The sequence below is a fragment of the Stegodyphus dumicola genome, chromosome 5, assembly GCF_044657685.1.
Source record: "Stegodyphus dumicola isolate Sdum_Otavi_A_Nest chromosome 5, ASM4465768v1".
Lineage (NCBI taxonomy): Eukaryota > Metazoa > Arthropoda > Arachnida > Araneae > Eresidae > Stegodyphus > Stegodyphus dumicola.
The window spans coordinates 147,526,361-147,549,601 of record NC_140772.1 but is presented as its reverse complement, the minus strand read 5'-3'; the positions used below and the strand labels follow the sequence as shown (position 1 = coordinate 147,549,601).

General features: G+C 33.8%; 1 protein-coding gene and 1 non-coding gene across 2 annotated transcripts in view; both read left to right on the top strand.

The window, feature by feature from the left end:
• Positions 1–3,865: 3,865 nt before the first annotated feature.
• LOC118205923 (U6 spliceosomal RNA) lies at positions 3,866–3,968 on the top strand. The gene has a single exon (XR_004761080.1). It is a non-coding gene; the product is annotated as a U6 spliceosomal RNA (small nuclear RNA).
• A 3,140-nt stretch (positions 3,969–7,108) lies between these two features.
• LOC118195024 (amine sulfotransferase-like) overlaps positions 7,109–23,241 on the top strand; it is a 41,585-nt gene continuing 25,452 nt past the window's right edge. The window contains exon 1 of the mRNA XM_085817179.1: positions 7,109–7,254. The gene's annotated coding sequence lies outside the window, so the exon portion shown is untranslated. The remainder of the gene's footprint in view (positions 7,255–23,241) is intronic.

Here is a 23,241-nt window from a genome sequence, read left to right as displayed (position 1 = left end):
TAAACCATAATATTGAATTCAACAGCAATATCACAAAATATTTAACAAAGCACATCTTTAGAATTTCCGACCCACAATGTCGCGGACTTGGAGGTAATTTTTTTTTTTTTAAATTTTTTACAGCGTTGCCATTGTTCGCTTTGAAATCGTTGAGTTTCTTAATCAAAAACTCATAAATGCTTTACAAAATATTAAATAGATAATAAAACAAATTCCAAATTTGGGCTTCTAAATTCCTATATTCAGGAGGAGACGTATGCTATTCAAAATTTGATGGGCTCTATGTACCGCTGTTTTATCACAACATATATACATTTATGCAGATTCTTCATCATTTAATTTCTTTAAATATAATACAGAGCTCTCTAATATTTAGTCGCAACAATTTAAAAAATGATTCGCCGTTTATAGTGAATAAACATAAAATGGCAGAACAAAATTAATAGCACATCACGGCTAATTTTTTTTTTTTTTTTTTTTTTTTTTTTTTTTAAATCCGAAAGATATTACATCCGAAGAGACATTTTTAACGTTATGTGTATTAGCTTTATTTATTAAATATCATGTTCTTCGCCCTTAAAGCGCATAAAATTCATTTCAACAGTAATATCATAAAATATTTAAAAACAGCATATCTTTAGAATTTCCGATAGACAATCTCGCCCTCTAGAGATGATTGTTTTTCGTATAGTGCTGCCATTGCTCGCTTTTAAATCGTTGAGTTAGTTAATCAAATATTCGTTAAAGTTTTATAAAATATGAAATGGATAATAAAACAAATTCTAAAATTAAAATTCCGATTTCCATGTGCCCATGTTCGCGTGGAGAATTACGTTATTCAGAGTTTGATGGCTCTAGGTACAGTCGTTGTTTCTCATGCAGATTCGTTATTATTTAATTTCTTGAAATATAATACAAGGGGATAATATTTGGTGCCAAAAGTTTAAAAGTGATTCGCCGTTTACAGTAAAGAGCCACAAAATGCCGTTTTGAGACTAATAGCCCTTCTGGTCTACCTCCCTTTTGGACTAAAAATATATAACGATATATTAACTTCGAATGATAAAAATATTATTATTGACATTTTATAAACCCTTTGAGCGTTATAACTGGGTTTATCCGGTCATCAGAAGTTTTGCTACTTGGTATATATTAGCTTATAATTTAAGATATTTTGCTTTCTTACTTTCTTTAATAATGTAAATATCATCTTAATGAATGTAAGTTTATGAAAATGCAGACTAAACTAAGTAATTATACAAACTAAATTAATAAATGCGGTTTAAATACTGGTCTTCATGACGGATCTAATATCCTGTGTCACTCAGAGGGTTAAAAAATTAGTATCGGGGGAACACGGTAAAAAAGGATTGATTCGAAAAAATTCTACTATCAACAATGTTACACTTCAAAAATAAATGTGAATCTTTAATTATAAAAATTATTATAGGTCACGTAAAGGCCCTGGAAACGCGATTCTGCAAATGCATTTTATCGAATTTTTGATTTCTAAATACTGTCTTTGACATAAAAACCATTTCTGGTTGACAATAATGATATTAATCGCCTGTCCTATAAACAGTTTATATGGCAGAAGGAATGTGTTGCCCAACAGGAATTTGCTGAGCTGTCGAGGGACTCAAAACTTGAGTTTTCACACAAATCTTTGACTCAGATTTCCTGAAAATGTCATGAATATATGGTATTTTCTTGATTATAATTAAAACCCTACTCTCTCGCTTTGTACATCGATTTCTTTTCTTTCAATATAGTACATCCAACCCGAAATAGGATACGTTAAAATCTTGCAGAAATTTCATGTGTAATGAATAAATACCAAAGCCAGCCTTCTATACGGAATTTTCCGTCCATACCGCTTAGAGGGCTAAGGCTCATTAGATCGAAACATAGTTTAACACTGGAGATACTTTATGTCCAGCAGTGTGTCAGATGTTTCAACAAGATTTTAATGTGTTATGCTGGGGAAAAAGTGTAAAGTCATTTCATTAAAATATTACTTTTTTATTATTTTTTTTACATCAAACAAGTCCTAAAGCTACATCGTTTCATATTTATGTTGTTCATTAATAAGTCATTTTAATAAATTTTATATATTTATTTGATATTAAATATCTGGGTCGTGAAAAACACTGTTATAAAAAAGCGATTATAAACTGTGCAGTTTTGCAGACCTTGTATCCGATTAAAACCGGGCAACACACTTTTCAGATTATTTAGTTATTACTTGGTAGCTATTTTCGACAATTAAATGTATAGATGTATGTATATTTTTATACCTTTTTTCTACATATTACAATAGAATACATACCAAAACTAAAAATAATCAATGCAGTTTTTTTAATGGAATTTTTTCAGCCCACATTGTAATGAGAATATATAGTATTAGATTCATCACTTTTTTTTTTTTTTTTGCAATAATATGAGGGATAGCTTTTAACAAATACTGAAGTACAGATATTAGAAAAGATATGCATGTAAGATAAAAAATATGAAAGCAGACTTCTAATTTTAATTGGCTATAACCTCTTTTATTTTTTATTTTATTTAGGGACTTCCTCTCTATCTTAAAAGTAGCGCTATAAGACTAAACTGCGTAAATTCGCATTAATCATGCGATCCTAGGTAACGCTTGATGCAGATATCTCTTGCCCAGTCAAATAATTGTAATCCAAAACTTTTTTAACTCGAACTGAAACTTTTGACTCCCTTCCTCTGACTTCCTTTGACTTTCTTCCTCTGAATTGAAATCTTCTCCCTCCTTCCTCTGACACTTTCGCTTACGCTTTCCTCCTTGCAAGACGCTTTGATGCTAACTTCTTTCTTCATTGAAGATGTTCTGAGCTAACAAAAATGTAGGGCGCATAAGACGCTTTTTCGTATGTGAAGCCAAATATTGAGAATCCAGGATTGCTTTCGTCAGTAATAAAATTAATCTTGAATCTGGCCATGTCTGTCAAGTTTCTTTGCTAGGCATCTATTACACCATCATCAATTTCCAAATCATTCATATCATGTCATGCATACCACAATTATTTGTCATTAATACGTAGATACATCATTAAAAACCAAAATTAAAGCATTAATTATTACTGAAATAGATTCAAAAAGTTATGCGAAAATTGCCATCTCTTCAAGAACAGTTTATATCGCAGGTCGTGGGGTTTTTTCGAATGCTATAGTTTGGATTGTATCTTTTTTTTTCCAAGATGGTCACATACATTCATATGTATTTTAGCGAATTCATATGTATTGTAGCTCTTCGCACCACTACATTCTTTAGCACTGAACCCATATTGATTTTCTTTCTTTGAGCCTTAGATTTGTCAACTTGCTAAACTGAATATATTGCTTTATAAGCATTTCACCAATGACAAGCCAAAGGAACTATATAATCATCGAAAACTGCTCTGTTAGCTTGCTGATTCGGGATTTTACCCATTTCTTCCAGTGGGCTGAATTTACAGTCATTAAAGTAAAGCATAACAGGTCACTAACTCAGGCAAAACATCTAATAACAACAGGCAACTGTTTGAACACGCTCAGATCTTAATGCCTAATTAGAGCGCCTGTTTATTTTGCACCTTAGATTATCTAGGTCTAAGCAAAATTTGGTCTCATTAAACTACCTGTCAACCATCTGCCGATCAACAATCCTTGCTTCTGAGTTTTGAGAAATCTAAAGATGCTTTCTTTAAAGCTAACGCTAACAACACCTGTCTTCATTCTTGCAGCTCTACTTCTTATAACGGCAAGCCTCGGTAGCGCAGTAGGCAGTGCGTCAGTCTCATAATCTCTCCCTGCGAGAAATCTGAAGGTCGTGATCCTCACTCGAGGCAATACTTTTGTACTCGCTTCGATAGTACATATACTAAAATTGGAACGATACAGAGAAGATTATCATGGCCCCTGCGCAAGGATGACACGCAAAAATCTTATAACGGCTTTTTGGAAGTTTCCCTCGTAGAGTTAACAAATGGTCATATAAAGTCTGCTATTAGCAAATTGCTATTTTGAAAGCTTTTTCCTTGTTGATACAAGAAATTCATATAGGATCGTAAATTGTAAATAGCTTCAAGTTTATAATTTTTCCTATTTTCAAACAAACTTGACTTAAATTAGTCTTTATACATATGTAGAACTTTGTTTTAACCCCTGTAGGCTCCAGCACTTTAATTTTGTCGTATGTCTTTAACCAGTCGAAAGGCGTAAGACTTTCGACTTACGTCTAAATTTTCCAGGCATTTAGAACTGACATTCAACTTACTAATTTCTCTTTTCCTAAATTTTTGGCTTCAAATACTCTAATAGAATAAAAGAATATATACTTTTCAAATTTCCGTTTAACTCCAGACTACAGCACATGAAATGCACATGATACTGCAGATGCTCAGTATTTTGTCTGGTTGTCTGTAGTTCCTTTACATCTGTAGTAGTGTAGTTGCATCTACAGTATTGTAATTAAATATATTCTTTTACAACGAATATTGCTAAGAGTTCTTTAAAGCGCATTATTTTTCACCACTCTCATAACTTCAGATTTCAGTTTGATAAATACAGGTTTACTTTCGAGTTAACCAGAATTTTATTGTCGTCAAAATTGTTGCAAAAAGTAAGAAGTTTCAGAGATCGTGTTAAGTTGCATCCAAGCATACTTTTTGTTATTAATTTTTAAAACATTCATGAAAGATAACGAAATTCTGCTATGCAAAAGGAATTTCTTACATAGATCACTTACGGTAAAATATTATTCATTTAAAGAGATTTATCATTTAGAATCTAGCATTTAAAGACACGTAAATGATTAACATTTAAAGACCCTAAGATTTAAAAGAACCCTAAATAATAAATTTTATAATGTTAATCTTACATACTAGATTCTAAGTGGCTTTCTTCTATTAATTTGCAATTTTCAGCTTTATTTTCTCATAGATTTGTAAGAAAACATAGAGATGAAATTTATCGCATATTTATATTTATGAAAACGGGAAACTCACGTATTGCTTTACCTCAACAAGAAGTATACAGGTGCATTTCTGCGTGACATTTGTTTCACTTCCTTTGACATTTCAGAAATTTTCCTTTGTTTCACTAGACTTCCTTTTAGAGAAATGTAGAAAGCAAAAAATATGCAGGCGCGCTTGAAATATACATTGCTGTCGTGACTAAACGTAATTTCAAGCATAATAGTCTATTGAAAAGAAAATGATGTTATTCCTCCAACCAAGAAATAAATCGTAGAAAAAGGATGAAATTTTTCGCAACTACAGCGGTTAAGGAAAATATTTATTTGCAGGCTCATATTCAGATCAAGTAAACAAACATTTTTACGACAATTTGAATCGTAATAAAGTACGCAAAGGTAATGACGAATCCATAAACAGGCAATTGGTTTCAAATCTATCATTTGTGTTAGAAACTATAAAAATATTAATTTTCAATTTTAAATATAACATTCCGATTAACAGAAAATTTGTGAATAGAAAAATTTTTCAATGCTTCATGTTGTATTTTTAATTCATCTTCTATTAGTTTTCATTCATATTCTATCAAGCTGCGGGCCCACCAGCGGCCGAGCGGTAAAGTCGCTGAACACTGGTAGTTCGGTCCGAGGTTCGAATCCCGCGAACGGGCTGGCTGCATGGGTGTTTTCGTGGTTTTCCCCATGTGTAACGTGTATACGAGCCAGTTTCCCTTGGAAAGTCCTCCACGAAAGGCATCCCTCCCCTTAGGCAGATAGCCCTAGTGTGCTTTGCCGTAATTAAATACGCACACACACACACACTATCAAGCTGCGTAAAACTATCCAGTAGATTCTACAGTCTTGCATTGTTTCTCGTTTTTGGAAGTAGAATGTTTGCTGGTCTGTATGACACTTGCGGTTCCTCTGATGCGCTGTAATATATTGTATGCCTGCCAATTCCCTTCTAAATGAATTGAATGTTTTTTCGTGATAAATATCACTTCTCTAAGACATGAAATAATTATCTTACATGAACTTATTTCCATATATAAATCTAATTTAGTCTGAAGATACAAAATTCAGTTTGATACAAAATTTTATACAGTGCCGTAAGTACAAATATATGGAAAAGCAAGAGGAACATTTTTTTAGAAAATCAGCAAACGATATAAAAAAGGAATGAAAAAAAGTACTGAAGAAAGATGAAAGTTTAGTCGTCCCCTTATCATAAAAAGTTAGAAATAATAGTAAGTAAACATCTACCAAAGCAGAGAGACCATATTCTCAAAAAATAATGAAAGCCGAAAGTCACTCTGTACCGATGACCTATAGACTGACCCAAGATGCCCCTCAACCTGTAAATCACTGGTAAAACCTTTTGGTAAAACTTTAAGTCACTCCCGTGATTTTGAGTATATTACGGGATGAAAAGAAATTACTGCTCTTTGATTACATGTCATATGAAACTGCGATGTGCTAAGCGTATCTGATGAATCAATATTAATAAGCCACGTAAAATAATACCGTAGCAACGTTGGCAAAAAAGCGTTAATTATGCTTGACAATTCTGCAGCACGCAAGGCTCAAATTTCCTTTAAAATGGTTTTCAACAATACTGACCTCGATTTCTCTCTTTTCCATCATTCTTACAAAGCCTGGTCCTAGATGAGTTCTTTTTGTCTATAAAATTAATACAGCATGTGCATGTTTCATGTTACAAAAACGATAATTTGAACTGCGCTGTTTAGGATTCCTTTGACTTATTTTGACTTATGTACTTTTGCAATCCAACATTTAGTGAATTGCTGTGCTAAATGCATTGCATTCAGCGGGAATTATGTAGAAATTCAGACCGTAATTTTAGACAATTATCTTGTACAACTGTGCTAGGCGTAAACTGATTAAAAGCCTCCTTCCTAAATGTTTTCCATATATTACACAAATAATAAACAAGATATATTTGGCAATCTGAAAGTTTGCAAATACAGATTTAAAATATTACAAAATATTTCAAAATACTATGATAGTAGCCAGAAATTAATCACTATCTATGATGAGTAATTTTAGACTTTCAGTCGATCAGCTAGAAATCCAAATGCAGAGTTGCAGAAGTAATATAAAAAGCTAGATCCATTTTTGTAGGTATGAATATGCGTGATATCTGCTGTTCTGAGATAACAATGCCTATATTAGGAGAGAAAGATGAAAATAATTTATGTTCCTAATGTCACTACGAGTGCTTCGTTGTCTCAACTAAACTTCGACTTGAACAGGTATCACTCCTTTTTCACAGATTTATATTCTAAATTATACGCAAATCTGAAAGTTGCAAAAATTTTACGTGCTTAATTAGATTGTTCTAGAAAATTTTTATTCCAGATGTTTAAGTTCTTGCCGAAGCAAATTATCGATGGATTATCTAAATACTTTTATTACTGAAAGAAACATATTTCAGCGTTTTAAATACTTTTATTTTTAAGAAGTATGCTTTTATGTTACCGTACACATATCTAGTCCAGTAAATTATATTAAGTCTTTAATTGTAATCAACTATATACATTATGCAAAAAGAAAGCTTTTAAACTTATAAGGTATTTCTTCCGCCTTCTTAGCGAGCCTTCTTGGTGTAGTGGTCTGCACTCTCAGCGCGTAATTGAGATGTCCTCGGTTCGATTCCCGGCGAAGGCGCTGATATTTTTTCATCTTGCCTGCTTCCAAAAAATACCTAATGTCTCTACAGCGGTGCCCGAACTGAAAGGGTGTTGGATGATGATTCTCCTAACCCAGGATTTGGCGATTGGGTCCCTTAAAAACCTCAGTCGCCCTTTAAAAGGTTGAGTATATATGGTATTTCTCCCGCTTTCTTAGCAGCCTTCGTGGTGTAGTGGTCTGCAGGCTCAGCGCGTAATTCAGAGGTTCGCAATAGGATTCCCGGCGAAGGTGTTGCTAATTTTTCATCTTGCCTGCTTCCAAAAAATACCTAATGTATCTACAAACTTTAATTTTAGAAAACGAAATTGGAAGCGAAATGAACTGCTTATAAAAATGGAAAGTATAATTTAATCTATAGCTGAATAGCTAATTTTAAAGCAGATAAGATACATTTATATGCATTATTTATGTCTTCATGACTCATCTCTTATTTATATATTCTCGTGGCATGAAACCTTCTATTAGTGAATAAAACATATGATTCCATAACTTTGAAAGAATCAAGCATTCATTCTTCAACTTTTACAGTAAGGCCTCTCTAAATAATTAGCCATTATTTTCTTTACTCACTATCTGCTTTCATGTTTCATATTATATACTATACTCTTTAAAATTTTCTGTTTATTTAAATACATGGCTAAAATGCTTGTTACAGTAAAAGTGGTTTTATGTCAATTAACCAATGTTATCTGTCAGTTAGCAAGTTAAATTGCCAATTAAAATGTTAATTTAGATGCACATGTGATAGACCGTGATCTGGACGACCGTATGTTCCTTTTGAAATTGTTGCGGAAGTGCATAATACGATTATTGGAGCTTAATTGCATACCTTAAGAAGTGTTGCCCACAGTTTGTATGTACCGAAAACCACAGTTCTCAAACTTCTGCGCTCTGATCTGTGAATATTTCCTTATCGATTTCAGCGCTTTCCAATGCTGCAACCTGAAGACAGGCAACAGCATGTCGAATTTTCGAATTGCTTCCTTATGAGGTAAGATGAAGGTAATAGGTGACTGCTGAGTATATTATGGACGGATGCGGTGCATTTTTCCCTAATGGGGAACGTAAACTCTAAGAACTGCTCATAAAAGTCCTCACGATGGGGCACCTACGCCTTAACAGGAAGCTAAGGAGACTGTGTTGTGCGGCATTGCAAGCACATAGGTTCTCGATCCGTATTTCTTCGAAGAGGTCACTTTCACAGATATAAAAACGTGCGCAAGTGCTCATAAGTCATCATAAGGGGTATATACAACAATGATGCAGACTCACGTAGTTCCAGAATCCTTAGGGCCTTCTCCCGTAAGCCAACCTCATTCCGATGGAGTTCTGGTTCTGTGGTTATCTGAAATATAAGGTAAACACATCAAATCCACGAGATTTGTCAGAACTGAAAAATGCCATAAAACTTGAAATTATACATATTCCTCCCGTGATGTTACGTTCGCCATTGTTATCAACAATCTCCCAATGCATATCGTCTGCCAAGGTGGGCAAAAACGTGTAATACCAATTAAAGTTTTTTTCCTCCCCTCTGTGTTGTCATTCGTCTTTCACAATTCTCTTCTTCGCAAATGTTTCACGCCAGCAGTTTCGTCAAATTTGTATCGTTCCAAGACAGGGTACAGTTTTTTCATTGTGTTGAACAATTTGCGCAGAAAAAGTGGGTGTCGCCATTCGAAAAAATGAAAGTTTTTCACTGACCGCAATCGTGAGAGCTATCTCAACGTCGAGCGTATGCCTTCAAGTTACAATATCTGAAATTTCATTTCGATTAGTTGAGAAGATAGGCGCTAGGGGTTTATGCATCGGCGAAGTTTTATATATCATCCTCCATGTTATATATTTATAAAATAAATATGACTTTATTGATCGTTTTTCTTTCGTAGAAATTTCAATGATAAGCAGTGTATACTTGAATATGCCATGCGTACATGATGTTAAATACATTCATGCGTATATCAAAATATTTTTATTATATTTTCTAATTGCATTAGAGCTTCTTTTAAAAAACTTATTACGTGCTCCGCCCTTAGCCACTACACGGAAAGTGAGGAATGCTCCGTGGATGTCTTTTCAAGGGAAACTGGCTCGTATCCACGTTACACATGAAGGAAACCATGAAAAATGCCCATGCAGCCAGCCCGTTTGCCGGGATTAGAACCCCGAACCGAACTACCTGTGCTCAGCGACTTTTGCCGCTCGGCCGCTGGTGGGCTGCATTAGAGCTTGCAAACATATTTTATGTAAAATTAGATTTTTGCGTATTATCTTCTCTGGATTAATGAGAAGGCAAACATTTTCGTGTACTGGTAAACAAAATATGAAATTAATCTTCGTTTCATTAAACACTGCAAGTACTTTAGCTACCGGAATATTCGTAAATTTTAATAATTTATAGAAAATTGACTTAATGGTCATTTTACTAAGCAGAAAATGTCTGTTTTTTAATTACTATTATTCTACCATATTAAAGTAGCATGGCCCTTTGTCTCATTTCTATTAAATTAGTTGACAAAATATTACATACAGATGAAATTTTAAGTATCGGATGCTGCTGTTTCATCTTAAAGAGAAAATCTGCACATTGACGGCGCAAATTGAGAAAAAAATATCTTTATCGCGATTTAATTAGCACATGTTAAATGAAAATTTCTTTGTTAAATATTTTATTTATTTTTACTTAGAAATATGAAAAACAAAAAGAATGTTGCAAATATTCGATTACTAAACATCTAAACTTTTGCCCATGACTAATCAAACGTTCTTAAGTGAAAAAACTACGTAGTTAAAATTATGTGAACCAAAATAGTATTCATCCCTTTTCTGAATAAAATTTTTATGGCAGCTTTAAGAAATATAAAAATTTGATTTTATATTCCAAACTTTACATGGTAAAATAAAGGTTCCAGAGTAAATGCTGCAAAATAATTTATCTTATATATAACGAAATCATGGAATGTCATTTGATTGAGTTTTACCAACTTATAAAAATTTTAAGGAAATAGACATATTACTTTTTAAATGCGGTTTTATAAATATGGTAAATTCTTATAACTAAATAATTTTCTAATAACAATGTAGCACTGATTCTTAAATTCATCACGAATATTTTTAACAGCTAAAAATTTTAATATAAAGAAGACCATCAAAGACTGGTGTTGTATTTTATAGAGTTCTCCCTCATCCACAATGCAGAACGTTTTACCCTGCACAGTATTCTAGGAATATTCTAATTTTGCATATAAAGTCAATACTTAAAGAAAATTATAATATTATTATTTATTTTAGACTGTAGTTCATGTCAAATTTTATTCGGACGCATTTTACGAAGCAAAACACGCTAAACAGAAATATATTGGGAAAGAAACAATTAGGGGACTCCACGAGTTGCCGCAAGTGTCATTACCGTGGCTATGAGACAAGCCAGTTGAAAGTAAATGATCCTGTAGTTCCTATTTTAAAGTAACAAACCACAATATGCTTGAGTTTTTAAGGGCTCGAACCTTGCCCGTTAAGGTAAATATTAATGAACGGCAATCAATTGGATATTTCATTGATTTATGTCTATGACATCAGGTCACGTTTAGGAGGACTCTGCTTTTGGACCCATAAACAGGGAAGAAATAATATAAAACATTCTAACTTTACATGGAAATTGAATTAATCGTGTAGTAGCTATATTCTGATAACTCCTGCACTTGCCAAAGAGAAATTATACCTTTCAGTAGCATAAATTATGTTTTGTTTCAGTTTTATTAATCATATTTAGATATTTCCTAAATAGGTTAAGATATGAATTTATAAATATGGCACATTTTGGTAATTCTTTAAGAATTTTTTTAACTCTAAAGAAAGAATTGTTAATTATAATATATTTGCATACATTTATTTGAAAGATTCCATATAGTCGAAAGTATCCTCTAAATAAAACTCTGAAACACACTGAAGGCATTTTCGCTTTAAGTTTTAATTCGATTTGCTAGAATGAGATTACTTCGACACAACAATACGATAAAACCTTAATTTAACCTAAAGTGTTTCAGAACTCTTCTGATATTGCCAGGCGACATCAGTGAGAAAAGTTCACTTCATCAGTTCTTCAATCAGAAATTTAAGAACACGGAAGATAAGAAAGTAAAAGATAAGAAACTAAAAACTATCACTCAAAAGAACATTTCAAGTTATAAATATTCTTGAAAATGTGCATTTTTCTTGTTTACCAATGGTACGACACCAGAAGAGGAATGGTGGCGTGGTCGTGTATTTAATTATGGCTAAGCACACTAGGGCTATCTGCCTAAGGGAAGGAGTGCCTTCGTGGAGGACTTTCTAAGGGAAACTGGCTCGTATACACATTACACATGGGGAAAGCCGCGAAAACGCCCATGCAGCCAGCCCGTTCGCGGGATTCGAACCTCGGACCGAACTACCACTGTTCAGCGACTTTACCGCTCGGCCGCTGGTGGGCCCCCAGCAGAGGAAAGATAATTTTTCTTGCAACGCTAAGTAATTTCAAAATTACAGACTTCTTGCCGTTTTACTTGAAACGAGCTTCTTCAAATTATCAAGAGATAAGATCTTTCAATCCGAATTGCTTTCTGGAGTGCGTTAGCTCTTAATCATAGCAAATGGAAGCGTCCAGAGTGTAAAATATTTTAATTACCCAAAGAGAAACCCTAGTTTGGTATCATTTTGAATAAAGCTCTAATGATTTTGAAAGAGGTCCTACACAGATCACTGTCCTTCAGAAGCAAAAGCGTTTTTACTGTACTTTTCTCTCAAAGTTCAGTGAGATTCTTCATTTGAAATTAATGCAATTCAAAGACTGAACTTCACCAGTTATTAATTACTAAATTTCAGTCGTATTGTATTTATTATTTATAACTTCAAATAATTTTATTCAAGTATCTGCAAACCACACAAGACCTTAGTATCCACTTTAGAATAGTAGAATAGTTTATTTGAGCTGTGCAACAATTTAACGATGCTGTTGCTGTGCTATATAATGAATCCAAAATACCATCATATTGGAATTATAATTATAATTATTCATTAGGCATTCAGTATTTTTGTAGTTAACATCTTTGTGATCTTGAACGATGAGTTAGTTGATGCTTGATAAAAGCCCCTGCAATTGTGAGTTAATGCCAAGCTCATTAATCGGGGTGTCTGAGAATGTTAGAGGAAATGAAATATGTTTATTATTAACATAAGAATTCTACTATTCCAGAGCGTGCTTCCTGTAAAGGTTTTTGTTGTGAGGAGTTAGCATCTTTAGGGAAGCTTGTTCTTAATTTTAATTGTATCCTGCGTTCTTTACTGGTTTTTGGTTTGGCTGCAGTAGTTGGCTGGATGGGATAAACAGCATTTGCTCGAAGTAGGTTTTGGTTCGAGGCTCGTGTACAATTTATCGGATTATATGACTGAACATACTTAAAAATTTAGGGTAGTAAGAAATAATTTTTAAAAGAATGCGTTAAGTTCTGGCAGTTATATTACTGAGTAATTATAATTGCTTAAATTCAGACTTTTGAAGGTTAAATATAAAAAACGATTACTGATCAAAAGTTTGTAATTACATCGTTAAGAATAAGTTACAAATGGAACACTGTACTTGGTTTGCTTGTAATTACATCTTTAAGAATAAGTTACAAATGGAACACTGTACTTAGTTTGCTTTAGATAATTTAATGTAGGGCTAACTTTATGGAGATTTTTCTAAGGGAAATGGGCTCGTATTTACGTTACACAAAAGATAAAACGCAGAACTTCACATACTGCCAGCCCATTTTCTGGGTCTGAATCCGAACCGAACTACCAATGTTCAGCGATTTCACCGTTTGGCCGTTAATGGGCCGCTTTCGTACTTGCTATTTACATTCCATGACAACCTGAGTAATTTTCTCCTTAGACTAATTTGAAGGTATGCTGTTTAGTTGTATTTGAAGTTTGTGAATTATTTTAATCAATTTTAAGTTACGATCAGCATTAATGGAATTCTGAAATATTAAAATCGTAGAATAACTTAAAAATAATTCTGGAATCATTTGGGTATAACACAACCTAGTTTCCAAAGAATTAAAAGAGGGAATGCGGAAAATTTCTAATATTTGAATAAGATGAGAAATAATTGATTCAAAAAATTAGGTTACATTTCTTTTAAGGACTTATTTGGCTGGAATTGATTTTGATCCTCCTGTTAAATAGCTTAAGTTCACGCCGGGAAATAATGTTATGAATCTTACTTCACGGCACCAATGTTATATCTTAAATTCATATAAAAATGTTAAATATGAAACTACTTGCCGTTAAAGGGAGTGATCGTATAGTGAAACGTGTACAGCATTTTTTGCGTTGTGAAAAAAAATGCATTCCGGGACCGCGCCGTGAGAGGATCGAAAACATAAAACATATACAAGATATAAAGGAAAAGTTCATATTAAATATATAAAGAAAACATACTGTAAGAGGTTCCAGATTAAATATCAGTTTATTCAATTACAACACAATAAGAAAAATCGGTTGATCTTTACAATATGGTAACTGGTAGTTTGGCGACATTTTGGAGGCGATAAAGGTTACTCTACCTGAGAGTTTGGTAATAATGTGAGCAGACTCAGTTCCGATTACGCATTATTTTGCGTGAGGTAAATGAGAGATCATGGGATATGTCATGTGATATTAATGGACGAATTACGGTTCTTTAATCGGAAAAGGGGGGAAATCGGGAAAAAATGTGGAAAATTTGTATTTAGCTTTATTCTGTGTTGTGTGAAACAGTGTTGTTTAATTTTTGGATCCCATGGCCCTAACTAAAGTGAATTCGAAATGGGTATTTAGGCATTGTGATAAAGAGAAGTTTGCTTTTTATTTAGCGGAGGAAGTATGGAGGAAAAATTCGCAGAAAAAATCTTTCAATAATTTTATTGAATGAATTAGAAAAGTGTATCCGCCGCGTAATCAAGATTCTGAAGAAGATTAAGTAAGTTAGTATTTTTAATTATTTGAGGATATTATTTTTATGCATTGTTCTAAATGTAAGGTGGAAAGGAATTTGGTATTATTGGGAAAATTTTTATTAGCAATGATTTAGTTTAAAGTAATTAGGATTGTAAGGTAATTTTTATTAATTTAATGTATGTGCTCATTTATATTTTAAGTAGTGTTTTTGAATTTAATCATATTTTAATGAAATGATAGTTATTTTGTGAATTTTATGTTTGTAGGAATTTGGTATACGTTTTAGTTGAAGTAAACGTGCATGGAAATAATTTAAATATCTGACACTAAGTATTTGTAATGGTTGCGGTATGAATTCGTTGGTGACGTTTATAATATAATAGATGATTTAGAGGTAAAAGTTTTCGGATATTTTATTTATTTTATATGTGGAAATGTTCATATTTGGAAAGGGTAAATACTTTTTCGCGATCAGGTAATTTCATATATGTTCTTTTTACCGGGTTTAAAGATTGAGAAAATTGTCATGTATTTTCGTGAAATCTTTCTAATTTATGAGAAAAAAGCAGTGTACATGGATATAGTGAAGAGTGTGCGCAATGCCATTTTTGTGCAATTCTGGGATTTTTTTTAAGTAAAAATAAGTCGGCATGTACATGGTTTATGTGTATGTGTTATTTTGAAAAACGCGTAAGGAGTATGGTATTGTGCACTTTTTCCCAATTTTGCAGTGAATATTTGTCATGATTAAGCAGTTTTGTTTGATAAAATTTCTAGCATAAGTGTAATTCGGCTAGTAGATTGTTGGACGAAGTGTTCAGTAGATAAAAAGAAAAGAAACATGTCTTTACTTCGTGAAGACAAAATGGCGGCAGGGGAAAAAAATAGAGGGTTGCTGTAGGAGAGTTGGTTGCCAAATTTTCGCCAAAAAATCGCCAAGTTACCATAATGTAAAGATCAACCGAAAAATCTTAACCTCATCTGAGAGTCTGTTCATTTAAATTCATAAAAAACTTAAGGTTTGTCTGGTGATTTAAAAGAAAGGAAAGGGAAACAATTTATGGCCTGAGAGTTAAATTTTAGATTCGACGTTGTTTTTACTGCTAAGGACGTTTTTGGAAAAACTTGCCTAAAGTTCCAACACACCAAAAAAAATAATACTTATCTTGAGTGGACATCTTGAAGTGGAGGAGAGCTCATATCTTAGCTCTATCCTTACGTCACTTGGCAAATCCGCAAGACAGAGACTCGAACGGCACGACAATAAATTACATCAGCTATACCGTCAAATCTTACGCCTGCTACTGTTTTCCATAGAAGAAAATTATTCCCACTGGAAGCAAGAGAACAGCTTACACCGCACGGCTGTCTGCCCAGACTCTAGGCTCCACCAAAGAAAACGTAGACAATTAAGCTCGGCATTTTAGAGAACGGCTAACGCAGGCTTCCAGTTGACTAAGGTGACATAATTCCTTCTGTTTTCAAGTCGGAGTTCAGAGGACATCGTCCTGACTTTTGCCGATACAGATAGAGACCCAAGTCTCTGTTAATTTTTTTGTTATTCGCTCAACAGTTTTTTTTCTTCGCATTTTTGAGAAAACCCGCGGCCGGGGAGCATAATTGCCGCTCCCCGCCGCAAGCACTGCTCGATGCCGACTAAATCTTTTCCTTTCTCCTTCGCAACACCCACAAGTTTTTTCTCAGTCTCCGTCAACAAGTCCGTCAAGCCCGAAAGTCAGCGAATCCAAGCAGTGAGTGCCTAAGCGAGTCCAGAGTAAGTGTGTAAGAGAGTCTCGCCTCTTAACCAAAACGCGGCCGGGGAGCATATTTGCCGCTCCCCGCCGGAAGACACCTCTCGGAGTCACTTACATTTTTTCCAGCAAGCCCAAAATTCAGCGAGTCAGTCCGAGAGTCAGCCAAAAGTAAGTGTGTCCAACTCAAATTTCCTTCTTCTCCTTCACCAAACGGGCTCCCACTGTGGCTTCACTTATCGCCCCCTTAATTATGGCAAAATCTTCGTTTTCAACTCCAGAATGCGGAAAAAAGGGTGATCGCGCATGCGCGCCCTTCTTCACTTAGCCAACAACCGGACCCTCAATCGCCAAAAACCTGAATGACTTACATTGAAAGACAAGTAGCAACCTTTGACCTTTCCGTCACGTACTTTCCTCTCTTAAGGTCAACTAACAATGAAAATTCTTTCTCGAACATTCTAAAGCGCGCGAAATCATGACTTGGCGAAAATTGCCTCCCTTTCCCTGCTTCTTTCACAATGAATAAAAGTTTGTACAAGATTTACAAATAGAGGAAAATAAATAATACTCTTTTAAACTAAATAATATTTCCAGAAGCATCTGTTTCTCCCCAAAATTAAAGCCTTAAATTAAATAATTCAGAATCAAAATAAAATTTAAATTTCCATAAATCATAAAATCATTCACCTAATTTTTATAACGCTATCCGGTAATTTCTCTACATAACATTCCTTTCCCCTAAGGAATTAAATTTTGGTTTACCAAAATTTAGCAGACAGACACTTCTTGAAATACCATGACTCATACTGTGCAATAAGGCTAAAGGATAACATGATGTAACAATATTTCATACGACTCCTTGGTACAGTGACGTTACTGACACATTAAATGTAAAGTCCAAAATGTGCAAGTAAAACAACAAGATTAATCAAAGCATTTACTAATTAAAATACTCAAGGAAGATCATCAAAAATAATTAATCAAAAACATCAATTAAATCACTTAATTAAACCTAGAAATACTCAGAACACATACAAAAATAAAAATAAAAATAAGGCGCTAATCACAAACAAAATATGTCTAAGATCAATCAATAAGATAATTAACGCGCCGCAGATACATAAAATACATTCCTGAGAAAATAAACACACTAATAATTCAAACAATTCCAAATAAAATATGTCACATGAACGTATTCAAATAAGGAGTAAAGACCCCTAAGTACTACGAAATTGAATAACTTCTAAGATTGAATCCCAAACAGTCACGTCTAAGAACAGAAGCGGCCTGATCAGGGCCAAGCATTAGAAAAGAAAAGAACGTTACAACACAAGGAACCTCGGAACCAGCCGAAAATACCCCACACAAAGATCAGAAAGAAGGAAAACGTGATTGTCCAAAAATTCAATCCAACCAAAATCAATTCCGAGAATGAACATAACGAATACGCTGTGCAAATACCAATTAGAATTTTATCCAAAACACACAAAAATAATAGTAATAATACAACCTAATGAATATACAAAATGACGTTTGGCCAATAATTACAAACAGATACTACCAAGATACACATATAGACATAAAATGAAAATACAATTAAACTGTAAAAATTTCGTACATAATTCAAATGAGCAATGAGATCAGTGATACCTAAACAAAAAAAAAATTTTAAATTGCAATACCTAAACAAATACACAAATAGTCATTACGTTAAACCCTATCAAGTCAAAAATATTTCACTGTAATTCAAATCAAGCCAAAAAAAAATCAACCAGCAAGAGTGAAGTGCCGCTAAAAATTTCAAACCTCAAAGTAAACACTAGTGAGTAACAACACCATATTTAAGTCCCCTTAGTTAGACAACAAAAATTTCAGTAATTCTAAAAATCCCTTAAGTCCACGAGAAAAAAAAAATTCAACCTAGTCAAAGAAATCAATCAAAGCTGGACTGAAGCACGTTACTAGAACACTAAATAAAATATCACAAATCAAATAAAGTGTTCAAAACAAACCCCCCAATTTTAGGCAAAAACTGAGATCTATTCTGCATCAGACTCTTCCAAAACGTCGTTGTATAGTAACCTAAGTAGCAGCCTTCAGCAACACCTCCACCCAAACAATAGAAACAAAGTAACTCTTTACCGCGTCCATGTAAGCTGAGAAAAGCGCTGTATTATGAATGACAGACTCAAACTTTACGTATCAAGCAAACCCCCAGACACGTTGAAAGAGAACATAAGATCTCTTATCTCGGAAAGAAAAGTGCGCTGACTGAAACGTTACAATCCTGAACCAACACAATGAAAAAGATACAACAATAGTTTTCTCAGATAACAAGTTCCTGTTTCTCCCGGTGTAAGAGGTCAAGTGCCACCATGAAGTGCAAGTATTTACAAGAAAACGAGCTTTCAGGACATTACAACTTCACGCAAGACCTAACTGCAAGCAACAAATGCAAAGTTCTCAAAAGTGCTAAACTAAAAAAAATACTCATAACTCGTAACTCAAAATCCCTAAAAATCACACAAATGAAATCCATAACTCAAATTCTACTATTTTCCTATGACCACAGAAATCTCAATTCTTCCACAAAAACTAAACATCAGAGAACTTACATTTTACGGACCTTGCCAGTAACCACCAAAACAAAACAAAAACCCGATACAACTATCTTGATACTACCAATTCAAATACAAAACTTAAGCCAAAACAAGAATTAACCCCAAATTCAGCAACAAGTCCAACCAAGAAAGAAAATTCAATAACTCAAATCAAATCTATTACGATTCACTAGCAAATTCCAGACAAACTACTTGAAATCAACAGAAAATTCCCACACATGAGTACAGAGCAAAAGTAACTAATCTTCTCAAACTTATTTCAAAAATTTTCACAAAACAAATTCCCGTTGTCACAAAATTCTCATTAAAATTCACTTTCTACAATTCACAAGACTAACTCAATTTCTACTGTTTAAACAATTCTCACCTGACAACTTTTCACAAACTTAAAACTCAGAAGATAACTAATCTCAATTACTTTGACTCATTAAACTAATTAGAACTTCACTCAAGCTGATGAATTCAATCCAAAAAAAAATTAAGTATGCAAACATCACTATTGCTGATCTCAGGCAAAAATCCAAATCTAACCCATGTTCACTTTAAAACAGAATTTTGCAATTGAAAAATAACCTTCAATTTTTTAACTCATTCTTTTGTATCATTATGCCTTAAGAACTTATAAAATTCATTGCTCAATACTAAATTAAAGATTTCTAACACATTACAAAATTTACTGGAATCATATCAAAACATTGTAAATCAAAAAGCAATAATATACTACGCTAGATAATCATGAAAACATTACATACATTTCACAAAATATTATTCAATTAAGTCAAAAAAATCAAAATTTCTCTAACGTAACCCCTTACGATTACACATTTCACAAGATTCTGGGTTAAATAATTTGCAAAAACACACACAAAAAAAATTTCTAGCTACGCCTAGCTATGGCTTGTCTCATTCAGTAAAATAATTAGAGTCTTTAATCTCTTTCTCTTAGAAGTGCTCAAAAAATGAGTCCAGTTTTTACCGACAAGCACTCGAAACTTGTTACAAGGATATACAAATAGCATAGGATTATCGTGAAATAATTCATTTTCCATCTTCTACCAGAAATCAGAAATCAAAAATATACATCCAGAAAACACTCAAGGATTTCCAACAGTAAAAATATACAATATCTATTCTCCTACACTAAAAATACATATTTTTCCTAACTTTAAAGTTCAATTCTGTTTGCCTAACGTTAAAGTCCAAAATTCCTGAAATTCACACAAATTCTCAAACTTTATCACTCTCGTATTAACAAATAAGCACACAAATCAAAAACTCTAATTAATCCTAGCACATAAAATTTAACTCCCTCCTTAAAAAGTAAATTACACAAAATAGGTAAATTCAAAATCCAAATTCAATTCTCGATCCGATCCCCCACTAAGCAGAGGTCACGGCACCAAATGTTAAATTGCTTAAGTTCACGCCGGGAAATAATGTTATGAATCTTACTTCACGGCACCAATGTTATATCTTAAATTCATATAAAAATGTTAAATATGAAACTACTTGCCGTTAAAGGGAGTGATCGTATAGTGAAACGTGTACAGCATTTTTTGCGTTGTGAAAGAAAATGCATTCCGGGACCGCGCCGTGAGAGGATCGAAAACATAAAACATATACAAGATATAAAGGAAAAGTTCATATTAAATATATAAAGAAAACATACTGTAAGAGGTTCCAGATTAAATATCAGTTTATTCAATTACAACACAATAAGAAAAATCTTAACCTCATCTGAGATTCTGTTCATTTAAATTCATAAAAAACTTAAGGTTTGTCTGGTGATTTAAAAGAAAGGAAAGGGAAACAATTTATGGCCTGAGAGTTAAATTTTAGATTCGACGTTGTTTTTACTGCTAAGGACGTTTTTGGAAAAACTTGCCTAAAGTTCCAACACACCAAAAAAAATAATACTTATCTTGAGTGGACATCTTGAAGTGGAGGAGAGCTCATATCTTAGCTCTATCCTTACGTCACTTGGCAAATCCGCAAAACAGAGACTCGAACGGCACGACAATAAATTACATCAGCTATACCGTCAAATCTTACGCCTGCTACTGTTTTCCATAGAACAAAATTATTCCCACTGGAAGCAAGAGAACAGCTTACACCGCACGGCTGTCTGCCCAGACTCTAGGCTCCACCAAGGAAAACGTAGACAATTAAGCTCGGCATTTTAGAGAACGGCTAACGCAGGCTTCCAGTTGACTAAGGTGACATAATTCCTTCTGTTTTCAAGTCGGAGTTCAGAGGACATCGTCCTGACTTTTGCCGATACAGATAGAGACGCAAGTCTCTGTTAATTTTTTTGTTATTCGCTCAACAGGTTTTTTTTTCTTCGCATTTTTGAGAAAACCCGCGGCCGGGGAGCATAATTGCCGCTCCCCGCCGGAAGCACTGCTCGATGCCGACTAAATCTTTTCCTTTCTCCTTCGCAACACCCACAAGTTTTTTCTCAGTCTCCGTCAACAAGTCCGTCAAGCCCGAAAGTCAGCGAATCCAAGCAGTGAGTGCCTAAGCGAGTCCAGAGTAAGTGTGTAAGAGAGTCTCGCCTCTTAACCAAAACGCGGCCGGGGAGCATATTTGCCGCTCCCCGCCGGAAAACACCTCTCGGAGTCACTTACATTTTTTCCAGCAAGCCCAAAAATCAGCGAGTCAGTCCGAGAGTCAGCCAAAAGTAAGTGTGTCCAACTCAAATTTCCTTCTTCTCCTTCACCAAACGGGCTCCCACTATGGCTTCACTTACGCCCCCTTAATTATGGCAAAATCTTCGTTTTCAACTCCAGAATGCGGAAAAAAGGGTGATCGCGCATGCGCGCCCTTCTTCACTTAGGCAACAACCGTACCCTCAATCGCCAAAAACCTGAATGACTTACATTGAAAGACAAGTAGCAACCTTTGACCTTTCCGTCACGTACTTTCCTCTCTTAAGGTCAACTAACAATGAAAATTCTTTCTCGAACATTCTAAAGCGCGCGAAATCATGACTTGGCGAAAATTGCCTCTCTTTCCCTGCTTCTTTCACAATGAATAAAAGTTTGTACAAGATTTACAAATAGAGGAAAATAAATAATACTCTTTTAAACTAAATAATATTTCCAGAAGCATCTGTTTCTCCCCAAAATTAAAGCCTTAAATTAAATAATTCAGAATCAAAATAAAATTTAAATTTCCATAAATCATAAAATCATTCACCTAATTTTTATAACGCTATCCGGTAATTTCTCTACATAACATTCCTTTCCCCAAAGGAATTAAATTTTGGTTTACCAAAATTTAGCAGACAGACACTTCTTGAAATACCATGACTCATACTGTGCAATAAGGCTAAAGGATAACATGATGTAACAATATTTCATACGACTCCTTGGTACAGTGACGTTACTGACACATTAAATGTAAAGTCCAAAATGTGCAAGTAAAACAACAAGATTAATCAAAGCATTTACTAATTAAAATACTCAAGGAAGATCATCAAAAATAATTAATCAAAAACATCAATTAAATCACTTAATTAAACCTAGAAATACTCAGAACACATACAAAAATAAAAATAAAAATAAGGCGCTAATCACAAACAAAATATGTCTAAGATCAATCAATAAGATAATTAACGCGCCGCAGATACATAAAATACATTCCTGAGAAAATAAACACACTAATAATTCAAACAATTCCAAATAAAATATGTCACATGAACGTATTCAAATAAGGAGTAAAGACCCCTAAGTACTACGAAATTGAATAACTTCTAAGATTGAATCCCAAACAGTCACGTCTAAGAACAGAAGCGGCCTGATCAGGGCCAAGCATTAGAAAAGAAAAGAACGTTACAACACAAGGAACCTCGGAACCAGCCGAAAATACCCCACACAAAGATCAGAAAGAAGGAAAACGTGATTGTCCAAAAATTCAATCCAACCAAAATCAATTCCGAGAATGAACATAACGAATACGCTGTGCAAATACCAATTAGAATTTTATCCAAAACACACAAAAATAATAGTAATAATACAACCTAATGAATATACAAAATGACGTTTGGCCAATAATTACAAACAGATACTACCAAGATACACATATAGACATAAAATGAAAATACAATTAAACTGTAAAATTTAATGTCCCTTGAGAATGTTAAATAGTACTAGGTTTCACGATTTTCCTTCGAGCGAAGAGGTCTATCTTCGAATTTTCAGCCTGAAAA